Consider the following 26481-nt stretch of genomic DNA (forward strand, 5'->3'; position numbering starts at 1 on the left):
TTGAATTTTGGGAGACTGGAATGTTTTCCACATGGAAGTGTGTGAAAAATAATTTTGGACTGAAAGTAAGAGAGAGTTGGGAACCCAGGCTCACTTCAAGCTGTGGTCAAGTCCATTTGGGCCCACACCTTCAAAAGTGTCCACTAATTTTAAGCACCTATGTTTTTGGATGACATATAAGTCAAGTACACCTGTGCAAAGCAGGTTAAAATGTTACCACATCACAGTGGCTGCATTTTATACCTACCTTGCACTCACTTTGTAGAGGAGTAAATGATGACCCAAGGGGCATGACAATGGAGAATTACCCCACTTGGGTCTGATATTAAGTTTGCATGTTAGAAAATCAGGGACAGAAAACCAAAATGCATTCCTAGTCATTTTTTTTCTGCAGAAGAATTTGCTTTGTGATATCAGGGAACAAGCTAAAAAAATGCCAAATTAGCCCTTAAAATCTCTTATAGCAAATTTAAAAATTGAATAGCGTGAAAGGAGAAATCTGACAAGTACAGACTTAAAAAAGAGAGCGAGAGAAAGAGAAATACTTGCCTGGAATTCTATTTTGTGAAAGACTCAGGTGAAAGACTTGGATTTGGGTAATGTGAATTAGAAGAGAAGTCAGATAAACAGAAGAGGTCTTTGAAACATTTTAGTGCAAGGGCTATTTCTTAACACACACAAATCACGCTGATTTCCTGTGAAATTTACCCTACACCGAGCCTCAAGTCCAGAGTTAGAAAAAACAGCAGAGTGCTCAAGTTTCTTAGCAGTTGGCTTGTCTGGCCTGGAATCACTGCTGGTTCTGGAGTCACAGCAAAGTCATAAGAACGGCCATACTAGGTCAGATCAATGGTCCCTCTAGCCCAGTATCCTGTCTTCTCACAGTGGCCAGTGCCAGGTGCCCCAGAGGGAATGAACAGAACAGGAAATCATCAAGTGATCCATCCTCTGTCGACCATTCACAGCTTCTGACAAACAAGCTAGGGACACCATCCCTGCCCATTCTGGCTAATCGCCATTGATGAACCTATGAATTTATCTAGTTATTTTTTGAACTCTGTTATAGTCTTGGCCCTCACAACATCCTCTGGCAAGGAGTTCCACAGGTTGACTGTGCGTTGTGTGAAGAAATACTTCCTTATGTTTGTTTTAAATCTGCTGCCTATTAACTCGGCTCCCTCTTTCCAATACTTCTGATGTCCTTGCTGTCAGGAACAGCCTCCTCCCATCCCCTCCCTGCTTAAACTGACTGATATGTGCATTGGCTGACCTGATGGACCCCACAGTTGGGCCCATAAACCCAACCCCATCTCCCATCTTTGCTGGACCCTTGGTGGTGAAGTCTTCTCCATAAAAGGTCCCCAGCAGAGGATGCTGCACCCTGCCCAACAGCTTCCTGCTCCATTCACTGATCCTTTCCGCTGGTACATTCACCAGCCAGTCTCCCCTCCCACTGCCTGCCTGCTGGAACATGGAATCCCCCACCGTCTTCCTGGATTTTTAGGGTTGCACCAGTAGGTGATTTCCTTCACTATAATAAATGGCCTGCATGACATCTTGGAAAATTAAACAGAAATTATTTAGGAAACATTTGAATTTTTTTCTTTCTCTTTTAAACTGCCCTAACAAGAACCTAGATGGATACAAGTTGACAAGCAGACCAATGCAGTGACTAAGAAGGAAATTTTTTTTCAAAGAATTTACTGTAAAACCCACCACCTGTTCAGACAAGGCCTTGATTGTGGTGGACAGAGGGGGGTGGAATAAGTATCTGTGTTCTCCTCCATAAGCCACAATTCCCTAGCTCCTGGGATTATTTTTAGCAGTTTTGCACTCCCCTGTTTATTTTCTTTACACCAGTGCACATACTTCATTCCCTGGAACTTCCTTATTAACACAACGGCAGATGGAGAGCTGAGAGAAGGAAATTTCAGTGACTGTATGGCGCTTGCAGAAAGGAAAGTTTAGCCCTCAGTTCTAATAAAGTGCAATATATACAGCATATAAATTCCAGTTCCTATTGAGAATTGTCCTCTCTCCCAGATTCCACATCATGCTGCCTTTCACATGCCTTTTTGAATGTATTTGATGCTCAGGCAGGCTGTAGCTTCATCTGCTTTTCATTTCCTCGGATGCTCTCGGCATCAGATTCTTTTTTTTTTTTATGGTGAGCCTGTTGCAACACTCAGTCTCTGTGACTAGGGAGGTGTTTAGTCTGTTGCAGGTTTTTCCCCTCTGTGGTTAAAAGAGAAGGAGAGTGATAAAAATTGAGGTCATAGGAGTGTAAGTGGAAGGGACTTTACTGATGCAGAGAATCTGTCCAAACTGAAGGCATCTCATTAGATATGGGCAATCCTTCAAAGTAATCAAATCAACAGTGTAACACAAAATGTCCACGAACTTTCACATCCTTCTCATATCTTAGGTACTTATGTGGTCCCCATTACTGCAGTAGCTGACCGCCTCACAGTCTTTAATATATTTATCCTCACAACACCCCTGTGAGATAGAGAAGTGCTATTATCCCCATTTTTCAGATGGAAACCTTGGGCCCAGAGAGGCCAAAGGGGAGATTCACATAGCTCTTTAGGTGCTAACTCCCATTGATTTCAATGGGAGTTAAGTGCCTAAATGACTTGTCTAAGGTCACAAAGGAAGTCTGTGCCAAGGCACTGAACCCAGGTTTACTGAAGTCCTAGGGTAGTGCTTTAACCACTGGACAATCTTTCTTTCTTAGTTCCTACCTTCTGATGCTCTCTGTGGAGCTACTGTTGATTTGTTCATTGGTTCTTTTCTTCATCTCTGTGTTTTCGAACATCATTTGCTCAGGAAGACGGGCTGTTTGATAGTTTATAATTTTATTTCCCTCCATTGTGCATTCTCCTTCTATACTGGCATTAAGTCTTGAACTAATGCATTTTCAGTCTGAGCCCTGTATTCCTTACTCTTAGTGTCTGGTTCTCTGATCATTGCAGCAAGGTCACTTGGGAAGCCTTAGTGGCCTGAGCATCAGCTTTGAAATATTAGATTCCCTAGCACCACAGCAAACTGGACCAGCCCTTTCAGTCTTTAATGGAGCCTCATTCTGCTCTGATTTATCCTGGCACTTTATAAGGGCTTAATCCTGAACGCTGTAGCTCACAAAAGCTTATGCTCAAATAAATGTGTTAGTCTCTAAGGTGCCACAAGTCCTCCTTTTCTTTTTGCGAATACAGACTAACACGGCTGCTACTCTGAATACTGAAACTAATGTGAGTTTTGTCATTGGCATCAGTGGTTAGGATCGTGCTGTAAATCCATATTAACTCCACCGGATTCAGTGGGGTCACCCCAGATTTACACTATAAGAATCTGGTCCATTGGTCTTATTGGAGGAGATCTTAGAAACTGAGGCTCTGTCTTCTCTGAATGACATTAAAGACTGGTGCTTTTCATATGCTTTTGCCCCAGTGTCTTGGGCTGAAATGTCCTCTCTCCTTCACTGTTGTGCCATGGTATCAACCGGTATGTCTATCGGATGGGACCTACAACTTCAATGGTTATATGGTTCAAGTGTTTTGGGATGAAAGGTACTATATAAAGATCTATATGTTAAATAATAATCATGATGCTACAAATGTCTGTGGCTTGCAGACTTTGTCCTGCTTCCAGAAGGGAACTATGCCACCTAGAACTGCAGTGTCCTGGAAGCATAGTAGGAAGTTATATTAATAAATTCCACATACTGCTTTAATATTGTTGGGCCATGAAACAATTTTCAGTCTAACCTGTTTGCATTATGTTAAACAAATACGGAGGCTCCTAGTCCTAAGTGAGAGCAGCGTGTATTAATCACATTGTTTATAATGTGCTTATTTGCTGATTTGGAGGTGAAGCGTGTTTGACATTCCCAGTGCTCACTTAGCAGTGAACTTTGCTTTACACTGGACACATCTCTCTTTTTCTGCAAACCGCAGTTACGTTTTCCAGAGAAATGTTTACTGATTGGGGGTCGCTGACATAATTTTAAACATCTGCCTGAGCTCAGGAAAGGGGACGATTTTAATTGTTTTCCTCGTGGCCTTTTAAAGCTCTGGTTACTCTTTTTACATTCTGAGCCGTGTCACGCTTTTACTTACTTCAAGCATCTTGAAATGCACAAAAAAGCAGTTATTTCAGACACAGTGAACGTAAACAGTGCAGCCCTCACATGCTGTCACTTTGCTTTTACAACAGACATTGGAAATTGATTTGAGTGTTCATGAAAAGCTGACATCCCTCGAAATGGAAATCTTGTAGAAGTACAGTCAAGGCAGTGACAGGACAAACTTCGCACACAGCATCTCAACCACCCACCAAAATGCCTCATACCTGGGAGGTGAGTGGGGCTTTCTCTTTGGAGGAGATTTCCCACTGTTTCACCAGCAATGGAACTACTGGTCAGTGGCTGGAGACAGAGTACAGTCGAAGCACTGGCAAACACTTGTCATCTATGCATGCTCTGAGCATATGCACATGGAGTTCTAGGATCCAGGTTTCACGCTTGGCTCTGCAGGAGTGTGGTTCATTTGGTAGCTGTTGAAGGCTGATTTTGTTTTCTTTTGTGACTCCAGGAATTGCCAACTACAAGAGTGTTCTGAAAATTTTGATTAGCTTGAATAAAGGGCTTGTCTTTGAAATGCTTGCAAAGGGTCTAACTTGGCTTCATGTCCCTCTGTTTGCTAAAAGGAACTAGCTTACACCACAAAACCTGAAAATGAGATAGATTTTGATGTTGTCTCATGAAAGAGGCTGTGGGATGGGGTGGATGCACCCTACACTTGGCAGAAAGGGGTTAATGAGAGCCTATGGCTCAATTAGCCCTGCCCTGCTCCAAATTACAAGCTTGAAGGGAGGGGTTAAAAAGGGAAAATCCCAGCTCACTCGGGGGCTGGCTGGGAGGAGAGGAGGTCTTCTTATGCCATGTATATCCCAGGACTGCCTGAAGGAATGCCTCACTGGAGCTGGAGGATGACTAGATCCTGGAGCCTCCCTAGGGACAGGAAAGCCTGGCATGAGGCTCCTAAATATAGTTTGTTTCCGGGGACTACTTTCCTTTTGGAATCTGTAGAGGAGTGTGCCCAGGAAGGGGCTGGTAAAAGGCTTAGAGACAGGCTGTGGTAGGAAGCAGTGGGGCAGCACTTAGCTGCTTATTACAGGGTTGCTGGGCTGGAACCCAGAGCAGAGGGAGGACCTGGGTTTCTTACAGGCCCCCTGACAAAGGTGATGTTTAGGCCATGGAAATAAAGTCTAGAAAGGACTTAAGTCTGTAGTATAGCTGAAGACCCTGTGTGAAGCTGCTGGGTAATAGACATACAAGACATACTTATGGCTGCCCTGGAATGGGGCGGCCATAGATGCCTAGCCAGAGGGCTCAGTCATGAGGAGAAGTAGATCACCACTGAACTGGAGCGGCTGTTGGTGGGTGGTGCCAAAGGAGAAGCACCAGGCTATGCCACACCCAAACACGAGAGCGTGGTGAGTCTGCTCTTCAACAGGCTGATTTCAATGGCAGGGATAGTGATTTGTTTAAAAAAATTGCTGCTATTTTGAAAACTAGACCTGATTCTATATCCGTAACGCCATCAAGCAGATGAGGCAAGAGACGGGAATATTTTCATTGTCAACTTTTGAAACAACCTGGGCAGCTTTTCAAAAGTGAAAAGGAACTCCTGCTCTTGCATTCCTTACCGAACTGCCCCTTTAGCCCCCTTGGGGAATGTATGCAGGTTCTGAGCTCTAGGTCCACCTCTTTTAGAGAAGAGCCTGAATAAATCTCTCTGTGGGTAGGTCTACACTGCAATAAAAACCCACAGCAATGAGTCTCAGAGCCCAGGTCAGCTGACTCATGCCTGGGCTACAGGGCTAAAAATTGCAGTGTCAATGCTCAGGCTGGAGCCCAGCCTCTGAAACACCATCATGGGGTAGGTCTCCAAATCCAGGGCTCTAGCGTGAGCCTGAACCTGAACCTCTACACTGCAATTTTGTAGCCCTGAGATCCAAGTCTGCTGACCCAGGCTAGCCATGGATATTTTATTGCAGATTAGATGTACCCTGTTTCACAATCCTTATTTAATGAGACCCTCTACCAGGCCCAAAGGGAAGGAGCAAAATCGCTACGTTCATTTTTCAAATGGTCTGATTGAGTAACATAGGGTCAATTTTTCAAAAGAGCTCAGGAGGGCCAAGCTTTCAAGTACTGAGAGACCACAATTCAAGCCAGACTTTCAAAAGAGCCTAGCTCCCATTTAGACCCCTAAATAAGGGCCAGATTTGCAAAAGGGCTCAGAAGTGCATGTTGGATGCTGGCCCTAGTTGTGGGTGCTGCTAACCTCTGTTTAAATTCTGGCCATAAAATCTAGAAAGTTGCATAGGAAGGTCACATACCTGGCTTAAGATCACATAGGAAGCTGGCAGCAGAGCTGTGAATATACTCCCATCTTGTCCATAAGGCTTATAGTTTGTCATCATAAAAAAAAAAAGGAAAAGATGCATTTTAATCATAGCAAACATTCACGGGTTCAAAAATTTAATTTCTTTTAAAGAATGAGAAGCCATTGGACATAATGTATCATTACTGTAATCCTTTTTGTCCTAGGAAATCATGAGAAATCAAATGAATACTTTTTTACAGCAAAAATTGTTTACAACCATTTCAAGTCTATACTCTACTTTGCCGATTTTATAGAGAGCCCAGTTAACAAAAAAAACCCATGGAGGCATGTTGATTAGGGTGCTGGGTTGGGCGAGGAAGGCTGTGGCTTTGTATGACTACAAGATTCTAAAAAAGATTGCCTGTTTCTATGGAGATCAGGAGCTGTCATAATTAACTACAACAAATTCTGGAAGGGATATTAAACCTTGTGCTTCAGAGCTTTAGCTGATCTCTGATGATTAGAAGCCAGGTTGACACCTAAGTAGGGGCCAGATCCCTGCATAGGACTATTATGGTGTTCTGACACTTTTTTCTAAAGCGTCTAGTGCTGGCCACTGTCAGAGACAAGACACAGGGCTGGACAGACCTCGGGTCTGATGCAGTCTGGCAATTCCTGTGTTCCTATGAAAAAAGCAGTAGAAGCCATGATTTCTGTACCAGTGCTGACAACTCGGAGTTACAGTGGCTATGCTGTGATGACTTTTCAGAAGTGCTCAGTGTTGGGCCAATTCTGCTCCCAGTGAAATCAGCTGGAATTTTACCTGACTCCAATGGGAGCCAGAGATATGCCACGCACTGGGTCCTTTCGAAAGTCCTACCCCGTGAGAATCATCTGCTTCTGTTGATTATGTGGGTAGTGTAAGATTTTTTGGCATACTCAGCTATTTATTTCCTTGTTTTTTATGTGCTGGTGTTTTGTAAATGATGGGATTAGTAAATGCATTGTTGTCCTAAGTAACCTTAGCTGGTTCTTGAAATGGAGATTTTGGTTTTTGGAGTTACAATCAAAATACAGTTTTCTCCTGACATAATAGCAGACACATGAGCAACCTCTAATTTTTCTGTTTGTCATGTCCACATTTATAACTATTTGTACTTTTACTTTTGTGCTCTGAATGTCTCTAACATATTTTCACTATTTCTATTATTTCTGACTGTTAAACGCAATTTATGAAACCTGGAAAAAATATCCAGCTATGTTGGCTGATTGCAACTAATAATTCCCTTTCTTGGTTGGAGCTGGGGAGGTGATGGAAAGATTGACAGTTCACACCTGTTTTTGTCATAAAAGATGCCTTTAACTTCAGACAGGCTCAGTAATACTTCTGCTGAAATCTTCAGTTGTTACAAATTCCCTTTCGCTTTGCTACATGCAGTTGTTTATTTTATGGTGTAGACTACTTTGTATAGTCAGGACATCATCAAATCCAATATTTTACTTGGCAATGGCTCTCGGTCACAAGCTCAGCCGCTCAGAATTTCTCATCGCTAGCAATCAGCAAAACCCAGGCAGGCTCTTACCATCTGCTAATGAACTTATGTGGAGGAGAGGATTAACAAAGAGGTGATCTCAGCCACTTACGCTTTGCATGAAGCCTGCATGGTAATGTAACAATCATAATTTCAAGAGCTGCATGCTGATGATCAGAAATCCTAACCAGTGGTTACAGCTATAGATTGCTAGCTCACGGTTCTAAAGAAGCTTGATCCTGAAGGCCATTCGCGACTTGAAATGAAAACCTATTCCTTATCTAAATTATTTTCCATCCAATGGGTGTGAATGAACACACACACACACACACACACACACACACACACACACACACACACACACACACAAGCTTGTTATTTCAGGGGTTTAAGGGGAGGGAATGCTTGTGGGTGTTGGGCTGTGCACATCAGTTTGATACTATGAGGTTCCTCATTCCTTTATTAGGAAGTACTGAAGTGTTGGTCTAGACACTACGGCTTAGATTCTCCAGCCAGGCAGAGGAGTGCTCATCAAGTCTGGAGAGGTGGATCCAGGAGGCCCCTTGACCAATGGGGCAGTTGCCCTGTTTAAAATAGAGCAGCCTGAAAGCTACACTGATCTATGCTGGGTGCCAGTGATACCCAGGAACCATTCTGGCAGCTGAGCACTAGCTGGATGCAGGGATATCTTGCCCAGGCCTTCATTTCATTGGCCATGCCCTCTGGTCACATGGTGATGTAGGAGTTGCCATCATGAGTCAGTGCATCCTGGGAATTCCCCTATCCTGGGAGCATCCTGTGGTGGCTGGCCCCACTCACTTTAGGGAAGCTTTTCCCCCAGGAGCTGTGCAAAGCAGCCACAGAGCACTGGCAAATAGAGTGGGTCTTACAAAAGCTATACAGCAGTGTCTAGTCAATTACTGTAGCAAACCTTTTCTCAGGGATCTGAAGGCTGGGCTGCTGACATTGAAGGGCTTAATATAAAGAAGGCCCACAGAGAGTTGGATGGACTTTGAAAGAGTAGGGTGACCAGATGTCCCAATTTTATAGGGACAGTCCCGATTTGTGGGTCTTTTTCTTATATAGGCTCCTATTACCCCCCACCCTCTGTCCCGATTTTTCACATGTGCTGTCTGGTTGCCCTAGCAAAGAGCAATGTGGAAATCTGTCACATTTTTGCCTTCCCAAGTGTTTTGGTACCTGATGACCCACTGTTCCGTCCAAGAACTACTCCTCAAAGCCCTGCATTATGGTAACTCAGCTTCAGCTAGAAGTAGCCTAACTGTGGCACCCCTCCTCCCCAAGAATTTCTCCAAGTTGATGTCACTCTATCACATTCACACTTCGTCTCTATTTTTTTTTAAAGGGCAATAAGAATTGATGGAGAGTTTGAACATAGGGGGATGATGTATAGGGAATGGGATGACTCATGAATTTATTAATGGGCTATGGAACCTTTGGCTACTAAGTCATTGGTTCCAATAAAGCCAAGATCAGTGTTTACTGAACATCATCTTTTGATGGACAGTCAATGGCCTAGGTGGAATGGGTTTGTTGTTTTAATAAGACTCCTAGTCAGCAGGTATCTACAGAAAGGAGAACCTCACTAATTTGGCCCCATTGCTGGGAGTCTGGGCAAAAAAGCCAGTGACCGAAGATGGTTCCTTGAATCTAAATTCTCCTATTGCCTCAACTGGTTGTCCCATCAGAGGTCAAGCACAATGGGCTTGATTCTCTACTGCTTTGTACCTTGTGTTGTCATTTAGACCTGTCCAACATGCTACCAAATCAGAATGGAGGCCTTGCACTCATTTGGCACAGGTGTGAATGACAACACAAATACCAGGTAGTAGGGAATCCAGCTGATTGGTGAGGCAGCATGAGGAGGCTTGCATTGCCATGGTTCTTCTGTGAAGCTACACTGTGAACGTTGCAGGGGCATCAGTGTGGCACCTTTCAGAAGCACTTGGTTCCCTTAAACCCATGAAAACCCACATCCCTTCAGTAAAATGCTGCATTGTCATGTGCTCCCAACACCTCTCCTATTTATCAGAAACTCAGCCAATCAACCTGTCTCTGGACTCTCAACTTCTTCTCAATATCTCTGCCTTTTTCAGCCGTTTTTAAAGGGCACCATCCACTGCTTCTTTTGCTGCAAGGTGTTGATAATTGTGCTAACAGAACGAACACCAACATCAGGGTGATCATGCTGGAAGTAGCTGTGTCCAGCATTTTGCCATGGTACATTTAGTCCCCTGGCCAGTAGGGAGTCTTGCAAATTAAAAACATTGCACAGATGGGCTACCTCTGGGAAGTTGAGTGGGGTTAGCCTGCAGGCCTAAGTTTTAAGAGGCTTGTGGCGTAGAGACTAAACCAACCAGATCAGCCCTAATTACCTTGGAATGATTCATTGCTGGTCACCGTTTTTTCTAGGGAAAAGCAAAGACCTATAACGGAGCTGCTGTAGCAGGAAGACTGGATTGTGTCTCATCTCTAGAGAGTACTATGGGGTATTTTGGCGGAAGGCAATGGAAAAAACATGGACTATGGCTGTCTTTGCAGCTCTTGGCCATGTGGATAACTTAGCTTGTTTCCAGCCCTGCCAGACCCCTTTGCCTTAATTAGCACAAACAGCCCAGAGAAAAGAAAAGAAAAGTCTCCCTCTGGCTTCTCCCTGTTCCATAGTCCACACAGATCTGAGCATCCAGCAGATTCTGGCATTTGTGAACTAGAAGGAGATGGTGCAAATTACAACTCCTGTCATCTCTGGCTTGGCGTTTCAGAGCTCTGGAGTCAGCTTTGAATTATCCCTGCAGGATTGCTTTATATGTTTTATATTTTTGTTTTATATGTTAAGTGGCTTGGCTCACAACTGTCTGATTTTTCCAAATGGCATAAATCTATAGACGTTTGCCTTTGGCTCAGAAAGTTCCCCAATTGGAACTCAAGACAAATGAGTTTCCCAGAGCCAAGGTTAGCATCTGGAGTCAAATAATGAGATAAAGGCCCGCCCCCGCCCTCCCAGAACCCCCCCATCAAACAAAAAACCACTTTCATTATTTTTCACATGCATTGAAATTGTTGTTATCCATCCCATGCCCCCAACAACATTCCAGCCCAGTCCTGTGAACTCAGGCAACTGGAAGAGCTGGCACCGTTCTCCAGTAAGTCTGCCATTGCCACTAAAGATGAAAACCTCCTGTAGAGCTATACATGTAACACCCTGGAAGGAGTCCCCTACCTTCCCTTCCAGCTTCCTGAGCTAGGCTTTGGACCAACCTAAGCTGTTAGCCCTTGGATAAACCCGTGTCCTGAGAGCAGGCTGGGAGTCCTCCATCAGTGCTATCCAGACCTCCAGTCACGATGGATGTAGTTGTAAAGAACTAGCAAGCATTATCCTCTATTCCCAGCAACCAGGGGTGCAGCTAGTGATGGGGCATGCTGGGAGAGGGGTTAGGATGAAAGGGGGACTTGACCAGAACACTTTGGGCTCTGCCTATTATTCTGGGTCATGGCCAGCAACCTGGGCTGTTTCAAGGGATAAAATAAAAAGGGTAGGGAGGCAGGATGGGGTGAGCACAGCTTTTCCTCATCGGCTAGAGTCTGAGGTAGAACTGCCCCTCCCAGCTGGTGTGGTGAGAGCTCCTTCTCCTGTTCAATTTGTTTAACCATCAGGTTGGTCTCATTTACATTGGGTGCCATGTTGATCCCTCAGAGCAGCCCAGAACAGCAACCCTTCCTCTTGTGAGGTGAAGCATGGAGTTGAGCCCCCTGTACCTCATTCTGTGTGTGGAGGTTCCTTGGGTTGGGTGGGGAGAGGGAAAGTTCCCCTGTCTCTGGCTGGGTAGCTGGTTAGTTGCTGATTAGCATGGAAAACAAACAAACAAATCTGCCTCCCTCCTAGAATAGGATCCTCCTGGGGTCTGCCAGCTTATCACACCAATAGAACTCAAAACCCAGTAGGAAACACTTGACTGACATTCTGCTGCCAAAAATATTAAAGGTTAAAATAATTCCTGGCAGGACAGCTCTCCCCTGCTGCTCCCAGGTGGAGGATACAGTGACTCCAGCTCCGCCTTTGTTTCCTGTGCCTCTTTTAAATTAGTGAGTGAATTTAGCTCACAAAAAAGTGAGGGCCAAATAGCCCTGGCTAGAGCCAGACATGATGTGGCGGGTGGTGTGCAAACTTCCTTCTCAACACACCTCTGTCAGCACACTCTAGTCTGATTAGAATTCATTATAACAATTTATCTGTATTATATCACCTAGGAGCCTCAGTCACGGCCCAGGACCCCATTGTGTTAAGGCGCTGTACAAACACAGAACCATAAGATGGTCCCCGCCCTGAAGAGTTTCCAATCTAAATAATAGTTTTGACTTGAAACATTTCCTAGTAGTCCTAGTCTTGGGCCTTTCTTGAATTGAAATTGCCAGGTGTTTGGGGCTATAGTGGGATAGAGCTGAGCTCAAATTTGGGTGAAACAGATGGTTCGTCTGTGACATTCTAGGTGGAGGAGTAATTCACACAAAGGCCAGGGAGTTGCAGATTGAGGTAAACAGGGTGAGGTAAAATATCCGACAAATAATATACTGCAAACCACAGAAAAGTAGAGAGGGGAGCAGGGAGAATTGCCTTTCGATTGTAGTCACATTTTTGAGTTCTGGGCTGATGCACCTTTTCTTTTTCACTTTGTGTAAGTCAATATTGAAGCTGTCTTTTGTAATCTTTAACTTGATTAATGTATTTCTCCCGCCAACTGCCTGGGTGCTGAGTTACATTTCAGGGATAAACAATGGGCCCCATTCTGCTCTCATCTACTCTGTCTAAAAATCACTCAGCGAAGTTACCGCCATGTAAAATCAGAGTGTGTGTGAGTGAGAGAAAGTGATTAGGATGCTAGTTTGGGAGACTCCTGCTCTACCACAGACTCTGTGACTTTGGGCAAGTTACGTAGTTTCACTCAGCCTCAGTAAAATACGGATAATAGTTTCCACCTCACAGGGTTCCGGGGAGTGCTCAGATAATGGTAACGGGGGGCCATGTAAGGACCTTAGCAAGACAGAGTAACAGCCCCAAGTTTTTGGACACTGCCCTGTCTTCAGCTGGTGTACCTAGGTATAGTTCCATTGAGATCCATGGATTGATACTGCTCTTTTAGTAGCATATTAATATAGTGCTAGATATGTAGCTTAAACCTCTTGGGTCTTCTCACCAAGAAGTCTTGCGCATTATGTTTCAATTTAACACATAATAAAACTTTTCCTCTTCAAAGCACGGTGTAAGCACTGGCTGATAAATCCTCAAAGTAACTCCCTGAGAAGCAGGCAAGACTGATTATCCACATTCTACTTAACCTCTTTCATTGGGTTCCCAATAAGGCCAAACTTCTGAAGAGTGGTCTCTAATTCTGTGTGCCTCTGTTTTTGAGTCTCATTTTTCTAGTGGGCTGAGCACCTGCCACTTGAGTTGAAGTCAGTAAGATCCGGCACCTTTGAATATCAGGCACCAAATATGTTGAGCTGGGCACCCAAAACCCGAGGCCACCAGAATCACAGGCCACAGCTGAATATTTTGGCCTGACTATTCGTATCTGCGGAGGAGAGGCCCAAGAATGGGAGAACAAGGTCTGGATTAAGACAGATGGATTGGCAGAACAGTAAGGGGCAAGCTGGTAGATCAGTGGTCAGGTGGGTCAACCACGTCCAGCTTAGTTTCAGTCAGCAATGTCAATTACCCATGCCCAAGAGTACCCAGATCTCCTCAGGTCAATTTTAAGACACATTTACTGAGGAATGTTGACTAAAAATTGCACCAGACAACCTGAGCAGCCTCCTTTGGATCCCATGTCAAACTTCAAAACATCAGATTGTTTTCCTTAATGCCATAGTGCCCTACTGAAAACTAGCCTGAGAGGCAGGGAGCCTAGTATCCTTGGCACCTTGTACGGTCACTTATACCAATGCCACTGAGTGCAAGATGCTTCCCTTCTGATCAGGAGGCCTTTCACTCTCTCTTCGTGCTGGTATAAATGTTGACAGAAGGTACAGGGCAATGGAGGATCAGGCCCAGGAAGTTTACAGCATCTTGGATAGCTTGAATCATCAACTAGGGTTGCCAATTTTGGTTGGACGTATTCCTGGAGGTTTCATCACATTGATATCATCTTTAATTAAAGATTAATCTTTAATTCCTGGAGACTCCAGGACAATTCTGGAGGGTTGGCAACCCTGTCATCAACACATACTTTGAACCCATGCATAATGACAGGTTTCAGAGTAGGAGCCGTGTTAGTCTGAATTCGCAAAAAGAAAAGGAGTACTTGTGGCACCTTAGCGACTAACTAAATTTGTTAATCTCTAAGGTGCCACAAGTACTTCTTTTCTTTTTTTGATTTTTTTTGGATCATCCTCTACCTGCATATCCCTGGAGAATTTGGTTGTTTTGTTCAGCTAATGTAATAGAGTCATGCACTAATGACTCTGGTAAATACTTAGCCAAAGAGAAGCTCTATTGTTCTTTTTCTTAAAGGTTTATGACAAACAGATTTGCTTAAGAGGGTGGGATATATACATCTTTTCTAAATATTAAGTTAGGAGCTCACAAGGTTTGCTTACTTTAGTCTGCCTAAGGTGTGCTTATGTACAGACAATGTGACTCCACAAGGAGTAGGTTATTGGAGTCAATGGTTTCAGATCTCACACACAGAGAGTATTTTGCAAACTGTGATGAAGTGAGCTGTAGCTCACGAAAGCTTATGCTCAAATAAATTTGTTAGTCTCTAAGGTGCCACAAGTACTCCTTTTCTTTTTGTGGAGAGTACTGCCTTACTTTTACCCTCTCAAGAAATCCTACAAAACTCAGATTTAATCTCTTGGCAAAATTTGGCTACCTTTTTGATTTCTTTTAGAGTTTACACACATTTTGTACTATAAGTAGTAAAAAGGGAGAGAGCTATGAATTCACAATCGTCCATAGCTTCAATAAATCTGAAATTCACCCCATCCAGAGGTCTATCCAACACTTAGGTCCCACTTAAACTGTCCTTTGGAGACTTAAGTAATGCATAACGCTTATGTTGGCTTTCAGCACAGGGATACATTTTACTCGAGGTGCACTGAGTTGTGTATGAGACTCATAACTGGAATAGCATGCAGCACAGCATGTGAACCAACAAAGTAGTGTTGGAGCATGGGGCTATTGTAACAGAAGTCACTTCAGGTCAGGATTCATTGACAAAGTAGGAGCCTAGTTCTAGGCAGAGGGTATTATGGATTAGGAATGAGACACATTGGCAGAGGTCTGCTGGGCCCAAGAATAGACTCGCAGGTGACAAGTGATGTGAATTGGCAAAGCTATAGGTCAGGAGTGTAAAGTTGGAATAGCAGGGATGCTTTGGGTCATGGTTGAGGAGCATTGGCACCACCAGGATCGCAAGTTTGCACTCTGCCTTGTTCTAGTCGGTGCTATCTGCCCAATACATTCACAGAGGCACCATGTTCATGCAAGTCAAATTAGCATGAAAGAATAATTCTCTACAAATAGTCTAGCATGCACTCAGTATTGGATCTGAAATAACTGTTGCTTTTTTAACTGAGTTCAGGTATTCTCCATCCTGTAAAGGACTGTGACTGTATGCACTCATCTCTCGTGAGCACCTCCTGTCGGGTGTGTGTGAACCTGCACTCTCTATTTCTCTGCTTACACTGTCCACTGTTGGCAGTTACCCTCGTCAGGTGGTTCTTCAGTGGCTCAGCCCTCTGGCCAAGTCACACAGAGTCTCATCACATGAAGGAACCGCCTCTGGGGTAACAAAAGTCCAACAGGACCTATCACTGTGCACTTGTTGGCATCTTTAGCCCTGTCTTTGGGCTCATTTCTCAGTGCCTTCTGGGCTAGTTTGAAGTCTGTGTCTGCCCTGGTATAGAGGACCGCACCCAATGCTTTCTCCCTGGAGACTAAGTTCCGCCCTTAATTTAGGCTTCTAAACAAGCCTTAGTCCCTTCTCAGAGCTTAGGCCACCCTGCTACTCCTCTGGGTCCCAACTCAGGGACCCTACAAAAAGCAGTGAATACTGCTGCAGCTTCTCCTGCTATTCCCTGGGCCACTTCCCACATAGCCCCTTCCTCTTCACCCTGACTTCAGGGCTGAATTTCTTCCTCAGGGAATGCCAATGTCACCAGAACCCATCTTTTGGTTCTCCCTTGGGCTCCAGCAAGGAGCATCTTCCTTGTTCCTCTGGTTCCGGCCAGCAACTGACTAGCTCAGGCCCTGCAGCTCTTTTTATCTAAGCCTGCTGAACTCTGATTGACTGCTTCCCTGCAGCCTTTATAGGTAGGCCTGGAGGACCCACCTTAACTGCTTTTCTGGGGCAGAGTGTGGTAGAACTGTGAGACCTCTAGCAGGGGGTCTCAAAGGGCATGGTACACCCCATCACAAGGACATAGCAAAGTTGTAGGGTCTTCTGAATCATAATACATGCCTCTTATCTGTCCAGTAAAGGATGCATCCTAAGCTTAGATGCATAGTGCCCAGCACAGCTTATCTCAGAACACCTGAGGTCTATTAACAGGACTCTAGGACTGGGCCCCTGCTAACGTGCCATGTCAGATTCTTTCAGGGCACCTGTGGTTAGATCCTACCTCTAAAAGCCATTACACTCACTTCCTGTTCTTTTTGTCTGTAATGTCCTCTCTCAGTTTCCTGTCCAACATAAGATCCTGAATATTATCTAGTCTCTAGAGTCACAATGCAACCTGAGAACCATAATCAGAAATACTAGCAAGAAGGTAAAAAGAATTATACTTTTTTTCAGGAAATCTGTCTTCTCTGCTATGGTAAATACTCAAAGACACTTGTTTCATGCAAAAGAGGCCAAAGCAGCACATACGTGGTCCATAGGCTGAAAGGGTATGAGAAGCCAGTCCTTCCTAGAAACTGAGCTGGCAGAGGGGTTCACTTTTTGGATGAAATCCTGGCCCCACTGAAGTCACTGGCAAAATTTCCATTCACTTCAATAGGGCCAAGATTGACTCTAAATCAATAACTCTACCATGTATCATCACCCTCTACTTTCCACAGGGCACAAATACTCTTTTTCAGGCTTTAGGGACAGTCCAATGGTGGGGTTGTTTATGGTAGTCCAACTGAAGTCAATTGCAGAAGTCTCATTGACTTTAGAGGGTTCAAAATTTGGCCCTAACACATTCTATGTTTTTTGGGCAAGATCAAGCCTAGAATAAATCTAATGTCTGATTAATCATTTTCTTTGGGTAGTATTTTCTACCCTTGCAGGAGGATGTATTTGACAATCTTATAGGCTCTTCTGCCTCTGACTACTATGATACTATCCATTGTTGTATGTAGTGTTATTGTAGCCATTTTGGCCTCAGGATATTAGGAAGACAAGGAGGGTGAGGTAATATCTTTTATTGGACCAACTTGTGTTGGTGAGAGAAACAAGCTTTCAAGGTACACAGAGGTACATATCCCAGACCAGAGGAAGAGCTCTGTATAAACTTGAAATTTTGTCTCTGTCACCAACAGAAGAGATTACTTAACTCACCTTGTCTCTCTACTATGATATCCATCTAAGCCTGGCAGCAAAGCTCAGAAAGGTGCTCTAAACTGTCATGCCAGGAGTGGCACTGCCATGTAAAAATAGCTGTATGCAGAAATGTTATTTTATTGCAGCGGTTGCTATAGTTTCTCTTCTGGCAGGGATTCCCTTCCAATAAGCTCTGGTTTTCGAGGGGGTGTTAGAAGTCAGCTGTTTCAATTCACATCAGGCTGAAACTTGGCATGAAGACATGCATATGTAAAACTCATCCCCCTTAGTGTCCTCAGAACATTCTTGATGCACACGCTGCTGTTGCACAAGAGTTACGGGCTCAGATACAAAGTTCGTCTTAAATTGCAATTTGAGTTTCCAGTACAATGGGACACTATTACAATGCAGCGGCAGCCAAAGGAAAAGCCAAGCACAGTAACGATTCAGCCACCCAGGTACAATAAAATGAGCTCCAGTATGAATGCAAAGGTTGTATCTCATATTGTTTCTTTTTTTTTTTATATTATGCTTTATTCTTTCCAAGGACTGGACAGAAAATGAGAAACATCTTGTGGGTTCATCTACCACAGTGCAACTTACATTTGCTCTGAGCAGCAAGTGCTGAATGAACTGGAATGCAAAGTTAATAATTTAATAGGCTCTTACCCTGTGATGCTCCTCCTTGACGTACAGTTTGGATGGCTGGTGTTATAACATTGCATAGAGGTTGCAGAACAAATTGAAAAGGAGCTTGACGTGGGAAATTCACCCTTGCACAGCGAGCCCAGCCCCAAGTGTTATGCCTCACTTTCATCCCACTTAAGCCATCAGGGTTGCAATGGTGCATAGGCCTTGTGTCTGCACAGGGGTGAATATCCCCTGTGGGGCTTACACATCAGTAGAGCTGGCTGAGAAACTGAAAAAGAAAGTTCCCCAAATGTTGGCACTTCTTGAAGTTATTTTCATGCTCCAGATTTTGAAAATGAATATTTTGTTATTTATTTGAATGTTTTCACAAAAACTCCTATAGGCGTTTAATTTTTTTTGACTTTTTGGGGTTTTCCTTCCCCCTTTTGTTTTTTCCTTTTTCCATTCTACCACTGAAAAGGGGTGTGTGTGAAAATGAGAGGACAAACCCATTAGTTGTAGAGTTTTTCTTTTTTTTTTAAGGAAACCCCTGTGTTTGACAATCTTAGATTGGTATCAAAGATAATTGTCCTTTCTGGGGAAAAGAGAAGTAAGTTAAAATGGGTGGGAGCTATCATTGTTGTTAAAATCTATTCCTGTTTCATCCCAGGTGGTGGTTGGGATTCGGCTGGAGCCAGTGAAGGTGGCAATACCCTGTCTGATCAGGACATATCTCAGGATCATGGTGACAAAGGCTCTGGGCCCTAGGGGATGGGTGAAGTTTGCTACAGTAGCCAATTTTTCTCCCAAAGTTTCTTTCTTTAAGGACCCTAAAAGGGAGTGATGGACAGAATAGCCCATCCCATTATTAGTTTGTCCATCAATTTTGACACACCAATTTTGATGAATTGATTCTGGTTCTCTACTCCTTTTGTTTATTGGGCATGATTTTAACACAGTCCTTGAGTTACATCAATAGGCCTTTTTGTTTGGACTAATTTAGTCCTTTTGTCTCACTTGTGCACCTTTTCCTGTTAACATATAATAGGTTAATGTGACATCTTATGAACTTACATTTACTTTACAGTTGAGCTCACAATTAGGGTAAACTTGGAGGCCCAATTATTACAACTCCTTTCCTACATGCAGCCTGCAGTGTTCCTGAAGCTCCTTCTGTCCTCAGTATAAAAACAGCCTGTGCTGGCTTTCTGGCATCGCTGTGGAAAGTTGTCAGTGACGTCTGAGATGAAAAATCCCCTCTCAGGGGACATGGAATCTGTAGATAGTTCTTTGAAATCCCAGCTAAGACAGTCTCAGAGCAGCTCATCATGCTAAAGCCTCAGATAAGGGAAAGGACAGGGATCTATTTAAAAAATAAGTGTTTTTCCCTCCCTCAGTCCTCCCTTTCTTGTACCCTCTCTGTTCCTCCCCCATAGGAGCCTTTGTTGGGTGCAACCAGCCAGGAACTTTTCAGCTTTCCCTATACATGCATCCGTGCCAAGTACTGGCCCTTTTAAATAACACTGTTTTAGGCGGGACAAGAGGGGAGCTGAGACGTCTTCTTTCATGCTGTTTTATTATCTCAGCCTCACGCCCGTTTGCCTCTCATCCATCTGCTTCCTCCTGTCTGATACCTAGATTGTGAACTCTTGGAGTGGAGGCCCTCTTCGTTACTTGACTGTACCTAGCTCGGAGGGGTTCTGATCTTTGACTGGAGCTTCTAGGGGCAACTATTGCAGACATATCATAGAATACCAGGGTTGGAAGGGACCTCAGGAGGTCATCTAGTTCAACTCCCTGCTCAAAGCAGGACCAATCCCCAATTTTTGCCCCAGATCCCAAATGGCCCCCTCAAGGATTGAACTCACAACCCTGGGTTTACAAGGCCAATGCTCAAACCACTGAACTATCCCTCCCCCAAGGTGAGTGGCAGAGGCTTCAGGAACTGAGAGTTTGCCTCAGACCTCAGGGACACAGCGTGAGGCACCACCCCAGGCATCTCTATGCCAGGAGCAGAACAGAGTTTACTTGGGGTGGGGAGTGTATTGAGAGCATCTCAGGGGTCTGTAGAGATGTATTGCCCTGGTTAGCAAGTGTGGCCTTGTTGTGAGCAGGATTCGAACCTGTGCAGGGAAACCCTCTTGGATTTCTAGTCCAACATCTTAACCACTCGACCATCACAGCTGTGAGCCCCATCAAAATTTGTGCTATATTTTTCAAGTAATTTTGCTGTCTTAAACAAGGGCCGGAGTGAAATGGTGTTCTGTCCTTATATTAAAAAAAGAGTTACCAATCAGAATCCAAACAGCAGTCAAGCACCATGTTCCAAAATAGCAAAGCAGTTAGTTCTTTACGTTAATTTGTAAATACACTTCGGTTACAGCAGTCATTCCTGACGCAGGTAAAGCATGGCTTATTTTGTCATGTAGACAGAACCTTAACCATATTCCTGAACCACAATAGAGCCTTTGATTCTCCAAGGCTTTAGGATGGGTCAGGGACATAGTCAAGATCCCATGTACGCTACAAAGATGGTGCCACGTTTGGCCCGTATTTGGGGACAACCATGTTGTAGAGGGGTCACAAACATGCTTTTATTTGTAGTTTTAAGCAGGGCTTGAGTGTATTAATGCTTGGCTCCCTGCAACAACTACACACCAGTTGTCTCCTACCCAGCTGCATTTCTACCCAAACCATGTATTCCTAGAGCTTGTCAGCTGATACCAGTCACTGGCCAACTCATGCCATGATTCAGTTGTACAGAAGGAGACAACTCAAGAACCCTGAGGCTCTGTTCCTGCCCACTTGCTGTTCCCGTAGAAGGTTTGATGCCCCTAATGAAGCACCAAAGCCAAGCTGGGTCCACACTTGTACTGACTCCATTTCTGGACATCATCCAGGGGGGAGCCATCACAGCCTGAGCCTGAGAATAACCATGCTGCTTATGCCTCCAGTGTTTGAGTCGTTCGGAAAGGCTGAGTGGACAAGATAGTTATTGTGAGAAATCTGGAATTGCTTGGGGGGATAATAACTTGCTGCTTGCTCCTTCAGGATCCAAGGGGAAAATAGGTGGCTCTCTTCCTCCTAGGCCATTGTTTGTTTATGAAAAATGAATTACCAGCTCCGATTCCTGCCACTGACTCCACTCCTTCTGGATTTCTGTGCTTTGCGGTCGCATTTTGCAGACATCTGGATTCAATAACTCAGTTGATACAGTCCATAAAATCAGAAGAAACTGAACACTCCAGAAGGCAGAGGTCAGTGAGTGATTCATCCCCATGTAATGTGTTGGGGCTGCAGTGCTCTGTGATTAGCTAACAGACTGTGTGGGGTTCCGGAGGATGGTATGGTGCTGAGGAGGCGCTAGCCCGGCCCATGTCTCTGAGCTCAGTGAGGAGAAATGGGAAAGGAGGGGGAGGCCATCATCTCTTTAAGAGTTTCCCTGACCTCAGAGAGTAGCAATGGGGACCAGCATAGTTATAATTATAACTCTCAGCACTTTTATACTATTCTTTATCCAAAGATCTCTATATAAGCTTGCTGGAGGAATGAAGGTCCAGTGGTTAAGGTGCTAGCCTGGGACACAGGAAACCTGGGTTTGCTTCCTCTGCCATAGTCTACTTGTGTGACCTTGGGCAAATCACTTAGGGTGGGATCCACAAAGGGACTTAGCTGTTGCAACATTGAGTGTCCAGGTGCCTAGAAAATCACAGGGACAACCACACAATCCACAAAGCTGAGTTAGGCCCCTAAGTGCCCTATATAATGGGCAGGGGGGAGAGAGGCGCTTAAGAATGTGATCCACCCAAGCCAGCATGCTAGGTGGGGAGCCACCTCAGCTAGCCAATGGGATATGCTAATGACAGGTGCGTATGCTAACCCCGGCCCCTATCTCAGAGACAGGCATCAAAGTCCAGGCTGCAGAGAGGCAGCCATCTGTACTTAGCGATCCATGAATGGGAACCTGGAGCAAGGCAGCTTACGCACCTAAGCCACTTCTGGAGGGAATGAGGTTGGCACCAACCACATTCCACACATAAGAGCAGCAGGAGGAGGTGGTGGTGCTGCTGCCACTTACCTTGTAACTTTTAGACTAGTGGTTAGAGCCTTTGCCTGGGATGTGGGAGACTCAGGTTCTGTTCCCCCGCCCGTCTCTGCCAGAGTGGGAGAAAGGATTTGAACAGGGTTCTCTCACCTCTCAGGAGAGAGCTCTCACCACAGACTATGGGATAGTCTGATGTGGGGGTCCCTCAACCTCTCCTATTGAAGCTGTCCCACTATGGATAAATAATGGAAGAGTGATTGGAGCAGGGGGACTGGATCCTGGATTTCCCATGTTGGTGCCCTAACCGCTGGACTGCGGAGTCATTCTCACTTGCTCTCTGGCATGGCAAGTGAGTTTAGGTGCCTATAGGGTTTGCTTGCAGTTTTGTGGATCATAGTGCCTAAGACTCCTTGTGGATCTGGGCCTTAGTTTCTCTGTGCCTCAGTTGCTCACCTCCAAAATGGGGATAATAGCACTGCTCAGATAATGTTAATGGTGGCCTGCCACAGGGTAGCTGGTCTCTGTGGATTGACTGAACCAAGTGCCCCGGACTGGAGCAGGTGAGCCCAGTTCAGCTAATTCAAGAGGGCTGGGCAACATCTGGGCCTATAAAGGGCTGCTGGAAGGAGGAAAGATTGAGACAGGCTGAGCCCTGGGATAAAGCCACAGTGGAGTGGAGCTAACTCCTGTGGTGGGTCCCTGGAACAAGGGCTCTGTTGTTGCTGCTCCAGGAGGGGAACTGCTGGAGGCTGCCAGGGGCTGTAGGGTTGCCAACTTCTTAATCACACAAAATCAAATACCCTAGTCCCGCCTCTTCCCTGAGGCCCTGCCCCCCGTTCACTACATTCCCCCACCCTCGGTGGCTCACTCTCCCCCACCATCACTCACCATCACTGGGCTGGGGCAGGGGGTTGGGGTGCAGGAGGGGCTGAGGGCTCCAGCTGGGGGTGCAGGCTCTGGGGTGGGGATGAGGGGTTTGGGGTACAGGAGGTGGCTTTAGGCTGGGGGGTGGGGCTGAGGGATTCGGAGTGTAAGAGTGGTTCTGGGCTGGGGGTATGGGCTCTGGGTTGGGGCCAGGGATGGAGGGGTTCAAGGTGTGGGAGGGGGCTCGAGGCTGGGGCAAAGGGTTGGGGTGCAGGATGGGGTATGGGCTCTGAGCTGGGGGTGCAGGCTCTGGGCTGGGGCAGCGGATGAGGGGTTTGGAGGGCAGGAGGGGGCTCTGAATTTGGGTGGGGCTCGGGTTGGGGCGTGGGCTTACCATGGGCGGCTCCTGGTCTGTGAAACTTGGGGTGTGTGTGTGTGTGTGTGTGTGTGTGTGTGTGTGTGTGTGTGTGTGTAAAACTGAACAAGCAGAAATTAAAACAAATTCACCCAAGCCTTTGTTCTTGGAAGCTACCAAGTTTCGCATGGCTTTAACTGATGAAGTCAAACCCAGCCACAATACTGCTAATGCCAAGTGTTCAAAAAGCATCAGTCATCCTTCCCCTCCCCGCAATCCTGGATATTTGGCTTAAAAAATCATGAGATTTAAAACATGGTTCTTTTGAATTACCTTCTGTTTATTGAGCCTTTAGGGTACTCTCTTGGGTCCCATTTTCAAGCTTTTTCTCTGCAACCAAGAGGGCTGATGGGAGTTGTAGTCTCCCGTGTTTCAGATCTGTCACAATTTGCAACTGTCTGCAGTATCTTTGGGGGAACATATTGTATAAAGTTTATATATCACTGTGGGCTTGTATGTATTATTGTGTTTTACCGATGTGGGAGGGTAACACAGCTCTGTCAGGAGTTAAAACAGTGAGGAGTGATTATGTCAATCACTCGCATTGTAAACACCTCTGGAGAAGTACCATTCTTTGGGGAAGTTTGCATATTCTGGTTCAAACTGGATTTCCAGCGACCTCGGAGACCAAGAAAGGGCTTTTGGCATTAGAAGGCTGCATTTAAACTGACTTGGGACCTTTTTTCGGATCCAGCAAATGGACAGGAGCCGCTGTCCAAGGGCCCCAAACCTTGCAGAAGTGCTGAAAAGTCTTTCAACTGGTAGGGCCCCATCAAACTGATGGGTGACTTCTAGTAAGTTTTACCATGCGTATAGGAATGTCTATTGATTTTTTTTACATGTTTTCTCTGTAAAGCTTTCACCTTAGGAATAAATGTGGTTGTTTAAAAAAAGTTGGCTGATAGTTTGTAGCTGTTGGCCTATGCGGTTGGTAGCCCTCTGAGAGAAAGCAAAGAGCAGGCGCTGGGAATATCACAGTGTAAGGCAGTGTACAGCCTTTGTGAATGAGGGGAAAGCAGTGGATGTGTTGTTCCTTGACTTTAGCAAAGCGTTTGACACAGTCTCCCACAGTATTCTTGCCAGCAAGTTAAAGAAGTATGGGCTGGATGAATGGACTATAAGGTGGATAGAAAGCTGGCTAGATTGTCGGGCTCAATGGGTAGTGATCAATGGCTACATGTCTAGTTGGCAGCCGGTATCAAGTGGACTGCCCCAAGGGTCGGTCCTCGGGCCGGTTTTGTTCAATATCTTCATTAATGATTTGGAGGATGGTGTGGATTGCAACCTCAGCAAGTTTGCAGAAGACACTAAACTAGGAGGAGAGGTAGATACGCTGGAGGGTAGGGATAGGATACAGAGGGACCTAGACAAATTAGAGGATTGGGCCAAAAGAAATCTGATGAGGTTCAATAAGGACAAGTGCAGAGTCCTGCACTTAGGATGGAAGAATCCCATGCACCGCTACAGACTAGGGACCAAATGGCTAGGCAGCAGTTCTGTAGAAAAGGACCTAGGGGTTACAGTGGATGAGAAGCTGGATATGAGTGTGCCATTGTTGCCAAGAAGGCCAATGGCATTTTGGGATGTATAAGTAGGGGCATTGTCAGCAGATTGAGAGACGTGATCGTTCCCCTCTATTCGACATTGGTGAGGCCTCATCTGGAGTACTGTGTCCAGTTTTGGGCCCCACACTACAAGAAGGATGTGGAAAAATTAGAAAACGTTCAGCGGAGGGCAACAAAAATGATTAGGGGACTGCAACACACGACTTATGAGGAGAGGCTGAGGGAACTGGGATTGTTTAGTCTGCGGAAGAGAAGAATGAGGGAGGATTTGATAGCTGCTTTCAACTACCTGAAAGGGGGTTCCAAAGAAGATGGATCTAGACTGTTCTCAGTGGTAGCAGATGACAGAATGAGGAATAATGGTCTCAAGTTGCAGTGGGGGAGATTTAGGTTGGGTATTAGGAAAAACTTTTTCACTAAGAGGGTGGTGAAACACTGGAATGTGTTACCTAGGGAGGTGGTGGAATCTCCTTCCTTAGAAGTTTTGAAGATCAGGCTTGACAAAGCCCTGGCTGGGATGATTTAGTTGGGGATTGGTCCTGCTTTGAGCAGGGGGTTTGACTAGATGACCTCCTGAAGTCCCTTCCAATCCTGATATTCTATGATTCTATGAAATCCCCCAGTCAAGAGTGATAGATATGTGCATCTCCACCGAAGCCTTAAGTAGGTGTCCTCAAGGGCCTGTGGAGGGGGAGTATGGTGCAGTTACTCTGAAACTGTGACAATAAAAGGAGGCCAAACTAAATTGATGCACATGGCCCACTGTGAAGGACCAGGGCAGCACCCCCTGTTCCAGCATAGCCAAAGGTGAACTCGAACACAGCACTGTGATCATGGTAAATCCCAAAGGGACACAGCCTCCTTGCAGATCGAGTGCCACCCAGATAAATCTCTAGGTCTGGAAGGTGTTATAAATGCAAACAAATATAAAAGGAGAGCTGGCTGAGAGTTGTGAGCAATGGGAATATGATTGTTTGTACATGTATAACTCTTTGAGGCCCCAGTTGAGATCGGGTTTCACCCTGCGAGGTGTTATCCGTTCACATTGGAGAAGACTACTTCTGTCCCAAAGAGTGTATAGCCTAAATGGACAGTGGGGAGGAGGAAGGAAGTATTATTTCCATTTTGTAGATGGGACCTGACGCACGCAGAGAGACAGGGCATGTCCACACAGCACTCAGGAGGTGTGACTGCAGCGTGGGTAGACCTACTAACTAACTCGCTAACAATAGCTGCTTGCAGCAGCACAGGCTAGCCACTCGGTGACTGTCCTGCTGAGGGGCCTCAATGGCTTGTCTTGGCTATGCTGCTATTTTAAAGTGAGCGAACTTGAGCAGGCCTCCCTGTGCTGTACCGAGTGCAGTGTAGTCAGACCCTCAGTGGCTTGCCCCAGGTCACACGAAATTCAGTGTCTGAGCCAGGAATTGAGCCCAGCCCTCTTGAGTCCCAGTGTAGTCAGTGCCTTTACCCCAGAGCAAGGGCTACTCCACCCA

General features: G+C 45.3%; 1 protein-coding gene and 1 non-coding gene across 3 annotated transcripts in view; one reads left to right on the plus strand and one right to left on the minus strand.

Annotated features, from left to right (window-relative positions):
* TRIM16 (tripartite motif containing 16) overlaps positions 1 to 26481 on the plus strand; it is a 112187-nt gene that overhangs the window by 26372 nt on the left and 59334 nt on the right. The window lies entirely within an intron of this gene.
* TRNAS-AGA lies at positions 20202 to 20283 on the minus strand. Its single transcript has one exon. It is a non-coding gene; the product is annotated as a tRNA-Ser (tRNA).

The sequence above is a fragment of the Dermochelys coriacea genome, chromosome 14 (genome assembly GCF_009764565.3).
Source record: "Dermochelys coriacea isolate rDerCor1 chromosome 14, rDerCor1.pri.v4, whole genome shotgun sequence".
Lineage (NCBI taxonomy): Eukaryota > Metazoa > Chordata > Testudines > Dermochelyidae > Dermochelys > Dermochelys coriacea.